Raw genomic sequence first — 8,014 nt, 5'->3', positions numbered from 1 at the left:
TAAGGAGAACATCTGAAGTCGGCTAGAAAACACACATGAGAACAAAATGACAGCTTACTTATAAGGGGAAAAAATGGAGGCCAGAAGGCCGTGGAATGACATGTTTTAAGTGCTGAATGAAAATAAAACCATCAATGCAAACATTTTCAGATAAACAAAAGCTGAGAGCATTTGCCACTAACAGACATGTACTCCAAGAAATAAAGAAAGTTCCTCAGGCCAAAGGGAAGCAGCACCAAGCAGAAATTTTAATCTATAGGAAGGAATTAAGAACACTAGAAATAGTAAATATTTGAATAAATATAAAAGACTACTTTTTGTTCTCTTAATTCTTGTAAAAGACAATTGATTGTGTTTGGTTTTTTGTGTTTGGTGGCTGGCCAGTACAAGGGTCTTACTCTGGACCTTAGTGTTATAAACACTGAACTCTAACCAACTGAGCTAATCATCCAGCCCTCAACTGATTGCTTAAAGTAAAAGTTATGACATTGTATTGTAAAATTTATAATTTTCATAAATGTAAAATATATATCAACAATAGCACAAAGAATGGGGTGGCATAAATGGAATTGAACTGTTATAAATTCTTATATTTTGAATGAAGTGGTACAATATTAACCGTAAGCAGACCCCGATGAGTTAATGTGAAGACCATAATCCTTAGAGAAACCAGTAACAAAATATAAAGAGATAAATATAAAAAATGAAGGACTCTAAATGGAATACTCAAATTTATAAACTCAAAAGAAGGCAAAAAAGGAAGAAGAGAGGATGGGACAAATAGAAAACAAATAACAAAATGCAGACCTAAATCCAACCATATTGATAATTGTATTAAATGAAGATGGATTATACATTCCAATTTAAATGGATAGAACATTAGGCTGCATTAAAAGAAGCAGGACCCAGCCATATGCTCACTATAAGAGTTGGGTTAACATCCGATTTATCACTGAATAGTTGTTTCCTGAATTATACATAATGAAATTGGAAATATTCCTGGTTTTGACTAAATATATTTAAGATATTTGGTTCAATTAAATTGTTACCGTTTCCTCTAAGAGTCACGATCCACTGAACAGATGGAATTTAGGGATCTCATGGAACAGTTTTGTTTCTGCTGCTGCCAGTCAAATATTCGTTCACTTCTCTTCCTGCTCCTTCTATAACTGTGTGCATTACTACATTGTGTTTAAATTTCAGACATGGTCTAATACCTCAGGCCACTTTTAAGCAAACAAAACCATGGTGTGAAATTCTAAGTCTTTAATGAAGACAGGAGCCATCAGTTAAGTGAACAAATCACGGACTGACAAGTGTTCAGCAGCGGTGCCTCCTGCTGAGGGAGAGGCGGAAAGGGTGGGTAGAAGACACAGGCACAGAAGTGCAACAAACCTCACTTTGACTCCTGTCTCCAGCTGTCACTGGCTGTAAGACCTGGAAGTCTCACAAGTTAGCTAACTTTTGGTTTTCGCACCTGCTCTCTCCTCTGTTAGGATGACAAGATGCCAGACTGCTTACGTTCAAATCAAACTTTAACTTCTAAGTAAATAACTTAGGGCAAGTTACTTAACTTCTCTATGCCTTAGCTCCCACATCTGTAAAATGAGTATAATAATACCACCAACCTTACACGATTTATGTGGGTTAATTGAATGAATATTTGTAGATCTCAGAACAATAGAAAGCATTGTATAACTGTTGCTAAATTAAATATCTTCCTCATTGAGTTCTAACAATTAATCGAGGTTATTTAAATAAATCAGTTACCACTAATCTCAGAACAATAGAAAGCATTGTATAACTGTTGCTAAATTAAATATCTTCCTCATTGAGTCCTAACAATTAATCAAGGTTATTTAAATAAATCAGTTACCACTGTATCTGACAACTAGTAAGTATTCGGTCAGCAGTAGTTACCATTCCTGTTATTTGAAGGGCTGTGCGTGGTCACTGCTAAACATCAGCCATTGACTTACTAATACACTTTCCATCATGCACTGGGGAGAAGTCTCTGTCTGCTAATCAGTAATGACGGCTGGTGACCCTCATGCATTTTTTCTCTTTATAGATTGTATAATCAAGTTATAAAAGTGGTGGAAAATGAAAATTTGTTCACAAAAAGACCACCTGAGAAGTCTTTTAAAAAGGGAGAGGGAGAGAGACTAATGCTAATAGAAATGAAGTTGTAACTGTCAAGACTGTTCAAAGCTGATGAAAATGTTAGTGAAGAAGTCAAGCTTTAGGAATTGTTACCTTTAGTGTGGATATAATTAATGGGGAAATATCCAAACTTTCAAATGCCTTCACCTGTAGGCTGGGAGCAACGGCATCCCCTGAGAGCTTGTTAGAAATGCAGGATCTTAGGTCCAACCAGAATCAGAATTAACAAGACCCCTAGTTGATTCTTATGCAAATTAAAATTTAAGAAGCATTGTTGAAGAATATGTTTACTTTCCATGTTTTTCCCTATAGTTTATTTTGAATATACCATATTAATAAGAAGAGATTTGGGTAATACTAGGTCTTTTTAGAGTGATATGTTTTTCTCTGAAGATGTGACTTAAATTTGTCTATATGCATGATTTTATTATATCCCAGGGACAAATCTTTCTAATCGAAAGTCACTTCTGGTTTTATAATGCAAATCAATGTGAGAGGAGTCACCAAGCAGGTTTTATAGCAAATGTTGCTGGCATTCCTCAGTTTTATTACATGAGAAATATGTTTTTTAAACATCATCTCTGAATCACTAGAGTTTGGAATTTCATCACTTGTCACTGTTCACTCTTGCTTAGCCTGAAGATGAGGAATGAAAGATGAAAACAGGTCTCTGATTCATGCTTCTTCTGTTATAATGAAGCCACAACTCACTGACTTTTAAAATAGAATGCTTCAAGACCAAATATTTTATTTGGATGTGTCTGAAGAGCTAAAATATTTCTGTTGAAACTTTCTGTGAGAAAACATTCTAGATATGAAACATCTGTTTTTGGTCATGCAGTTAAAGACTAATATTTGCACAGGGCAGGGAGGCCCATGGTAATATCATGTTGTTCTAAGTACAGCATTTCCATGATGTAGTACTCTTGAAAGATTGGGTAGAACTATTCACCCCATTAACAAGGCCCAAACATTCCCAACATATTTGGGAATATTTATATCAGCAAATATATAAAACTTGTGTAGGAAAAGAAAAAACACACACTGAGGTTCTCTTCCCTCTATATCCTTACTCAGCAACAATCAAAATCACAGACACCAGCAAGCAAGCAAGCAAGAAATTCTCCAGCGGACACCAGCTGGGTGTTCTCCAACTTAACTCTGACACTATCTACCTGGAGATAGTGTCAGATACCACAGACTGAGGGCTCAGGCCCTAAAACTTGACCTCCACTTCAGATGCCAGTCACAAGCCCAGATCTTTGGAATTTCTGGCTAACCAGGTATAAACTGGGGTTCCCACAAGCCCCTTCTTGGGTTCGATTAGTTTGCTAGAGACGCTCACAGAACTCAGGGAAACACTTACTTACATTTAACAGTTTATTACAAAGGATATTTTGAAGAACACAAAGAACCAGCCAGATGAAGAGACACACAGGGTGAGGTCTGCAAATGTCCTGATCACAGGAGCTTCCACTGCTGTGGAGCTGGTGCACCACCCTCCCAGCACGTGAGTGAGTTCAGCTGTCCGGACACTCCCCGAGCCCTGTGCTCTTGGGTTTTTATGGAAGCTTCATTATATAGACATGATTGAAGCATGGGCAACTATGCAGAAATGTGATTGGATGAAAAGTATATGACCTACCACTAACAGACTGGGTGGGAAAACCCAGCAAGCCTGTTTTCTCAGATTCTTTATGGCCTCTCTGTGCAGTATTTCTTCTTCCCAGGCATGGGATGGGACCCCTTCTGGAATGGGGTTCTTATGACCTAAAATCAGCCAAGGGGAGTCAGAATGTGCCTTGCAACCCAGCAAGCCTGTTTTCTCAGATTCTTTATGGCCTCTCTGTGCAGTATTTCTTCTTCCCGGGCATGGGATGGGACCCCTTCTGGAATGGGGTTCTTATGACCTAAAATCAGCCAAGGGGAGTCAGAATGTGCCTTGCGGGAAAAAGGAGCAGGTGAGGGGAGAGCAGGAGAAGGTGAGAGAGTAGCATGAGCCAGGAACTTTGGACCCAAACTAACTTATAAATATCATAATATCACACTTGCTTTTGTACCTCCTCTTTTTTGGGGGGGATCAAGAATGGGTAGAGTATGGGTGGTGTTTGGGCACAGCTATGGAAACACCCTGGAGGCTCAAGATCAGGGGGACAGTGCCTGGGAAGAGTCAAGGGAGACAGGAGGATTGGACTTGGAATTTCTCAGGAAAGTTTGTTGTGAAGTATGCATAAAGCAAATGTACTTCACAGGGCCTGGTTTTCCAAAGCCTTGCAGTTTCAAATATTGACCTTGCAAAGGACAGGAAATTTTCCCCAGCCTATATAGTCTCCGTTGTAAGATAAAAAAATTGTAACATAGCAAGGTTGCTGGCTCAGAAACAGACAGGTTACTGATTGATATGTAAAGATACTGGAAAATTGCTGTAAGAGAGAATGTTTGCTAAAATCAGGTTTTTGTTAATGGATCGACTTAACTGCATTATAGAATGTCACCTTACTTTTCTTACTGGATGTTACCAGCTTCTATTGTTAAACTTGTTAAACTGTACTTAGAAAAAAACCCCACCTATGTTCTCTTCCTGTAACTTCCTGTTCTGGAAAATAAATGTGGGAAGAGAACCCTAATTCGTGGTTAATTTCCCAAATGGAAGGAATGCCTCACTCTTGAGGGTTCTGGGAGATTAACCCCTTTTTGGGACTTCTCACTGCTCAGAAGAGATGGGCTTTGAGTAATCTCTGGTGGCTCCATCACCCAGGGTAAAGGGGGTGACAAATCCATGGGAGGCAAAGCAACAGGTCGTTACCACCTGTGGCTCTTTCACATGATCTTCTGGGCCAGAGTGAAGATGACCAAGATACCTGCCATTGGCTGCTATGGTGTGGGGGTGGGGAATGTACAGTTCCCGCCTTATGCAGAGTGAGGGGTCAGAGAGTCACACCCTTTAATCTCACTGTCCTTGTTCAGGGTACTGAAGCTCAAGGCCTCATGATTAAACCTTACATTTTCAACCTTGGCTGCACAACTAGAATCACCTGGGGAGCTCAGAAAGTTACTTATGCCCAGGCCTCACCCCCAGACATTATGATTGAATTGTTCTGGGGTATGACCTGAGCATTGAGATGATTAAAAGTACCCCTAGTGACCAATGTGTAGTCAGGGGTCGCTGTGCCACACGCCCTGGGACTTCCCTCTCCCTTCCTCAAGACACCCCCTCCTCCCTGATTCCAACTCCTCAGATCATTCTATTCCTTCTCTCTCTCCCCAGTGCTCCCCACTCAGCTCCTTTCCAAAGCTGGGTCCTTCTGCCCACAGTGAATGAGTTTCCAGTCTCTTGGGACTCAGAAATTGTTATGGGCTGAATTGTGCTCCCCAAAATTTATATGTTGAAGTCCTAACATCTAATACCTCGGGATGTGACTGTGTTTAGAGACAGGGCCTTTAAAGAGGCAATTAAGGTAAAATGAGCTCATATGGATGGACCCTAATCCAATATGATGAGTGTTCTTATAAGAAGAGGAGATAAGTACACATATAGGCACAGACGAAAAAACATGTGGAAACAGAGAGAACATGACCATCTACAAGCCAAAGAGAGAGGTCTCAGAAGAAATCAACCCTGTCAACACCTTGATCTCCGACTTCTAGCCTACAGAATTATGAGCAAGGAAATTTCTGTTGTTTAAGCCACCCAATCTGTGGCACCTGATGTGGCAGACTAAGAACTCTTCTCAGTGCACAGGTGCATTGCAGTCATGGTCCTTCTCTCCCTGAAGGTTGAGTCTGCTGGCTTGTGGATTAGTCTTTAATATCTGAGAGGGCTTTCGCACAGAGAGGAACACCCACAATCGTATAAACCTTAATGCCAATGGATTGAGCATTTAGGCATTGATATAAAATTTGATTAAATTTCTTTAGTTTAAACTGCAATTGCAAACTTGGTATGACTGATTCTTTTGAACATTTAAGTATCTTAAACAGACAAAATACACAAATATGATAACCAAACTTATTACAACATTTAACCTTAGACTATTCTAAACATCAGATACCATGTGTGGAATTTATTTCTCCATTTAAGTTATTTTATACCTCCATAGGATATTATGCATGAACTTGTTTTGATTTCTTCCTAATGTTCCAGAAATATTTGTTTGATACCTTTTAGGTAATATGAGGGTACTTTAAAAAGCTCATGGAAAAATAGAATTATAAGATATTACAAATACTTCCATGAACTTTTTGAAGTACCCTCTTAATTGTCATTAGACCCCAAATTCAAATGGATTTTTTAACTGTTTCCTGGTTGAGCACGAAATTCAGTTTTTTCTCCTCGAGCCACTCAAATTCAGGCCAATAGTTACAATGCTGATCCTCTTTTCCTTATTGTTACACTTGTTAGGTTACTTAGTCCACTCCTTTCTCTGATTTTAATTTGCCCCCAGAACTTAATGTTTACCTCCAGAAATAATGTATTTTGAAGTCTCACTTAGCTAAGATGTTCAATGCATTGCCCTATATTGGATAGACTCACGTGGTGTATTACGATTATAAACAACATATATGTTCTTAGTAGTGTTGTATTACTGTTAGTGGAACCACCAGTGTTTTACTGCCTAGGAGTTGAGTCTGTGCTTAGCACCCCGCTGTAGGACATTTAGGAAATTTATCATCTCAGCATTCACTGCCGAGCCCTCTTCTTATGTGGTTATTGCAACTGACCCCTGGTGCTGATTAACTACTCAGTTATTCTGCACTTTCTGTTAACTCATTAATTATAAGTTCATCTCCTTCATAGATTCCACTTGTTTCAATTAAACTTAATATTATATTTTTATGCTCAAATCATCACATCATGACTGGTGCCTATCTTCTGCCTGAGTCTGAGTCACATGACAAAATTTCTAATCAGTTAACCTTGGAAGATACCTTATTCAAAGCCTCCTGTCCAACCCATGGCTTCTTCCCTTCCTTAGTCCAGCTGTGGGGTGCAGGGAGGAGGGCAGTATTGGCCATACATGCACGGGATCTTTTGTGTTGAGCAGATGAATAGAGGTAGGATGGCATCTCTTCTTCCATGGCTGATTTTGAACCCCTCTGGAGAGGCCAAAAGCAGACAGCCAGGTGAGACTTTGTAAGACCAGCCCAAACTGAGCTGCTCTGGGCTATATGCAACAAAGCACAGCCCAGAGGTGGAGGAAGGCTTCCCTTGCCCCGAATGACAAGGATGGTGGTGGTGACCAGACCTTGCGTTCTTACTTTGTATATATGTGCTATCTCTTTTCATTTAGCCCTCTAAATAGTCTTTTGGTCTAGGTATTATTTATTCTTATTGTATGACTCAAGCATCTGCAGCTTAGTGAGATTAGGTAATATCCAGCAAGTAGTATGGCAAGCATTTTAATCCAGGAGTATCTAACTAAATGCCAAAGGTTTTTGTTTTGTTTTTTACTTGAATAAACTCTGTCATTAACATAAAATAAACATACTGAAAAGTGCACTTATCATAAATATATAGCTCGATGGATTATCACAAAGTGAATGATCAGGCAATACCACGTTACCAGCATCCCAAAAGCCTTCTTCTTGCCCCTCTTGGTCACCAGGGCCTCCTTCTCAAAGCTAGCCACTGACTTCCCCTCTAACACCACAAATGGTCTTTGCCTATGTTTTACCTTTATATAAATCAAGTTATACAGTACGTATTCTTCTGTGCCTAGTTTCTTTTATTAAACATTATGTTCGTGAGAGTCTTTCCTGACATGTTTTGTAGCAATGTTTCATTTATAGTCATGACTGTATAGTATTCCATCGTCTGAATATAATAAAATTTAATTTTTATGCTAGTGTT

The sequence above is a fragment of the Galeopterus variegatus genome, unplaced genomic scaffold (assembly GCF_000696425.1).
Source record: "Galeopterus variegatus unplaced genomic scaffold, G_variegatus-3.0.2 Scaffold8453, whole genome shotgun sequence".
Classification (NCBI taxonomy): Eukaryota; Metazoa; Chordata; class Mammalia; order Dermoptera; family Cynocephalidae; genus Galeopterus; species Galeopterus variegatus.
This window is presented reverse-complemented; position numbering follows the sequence as displayed.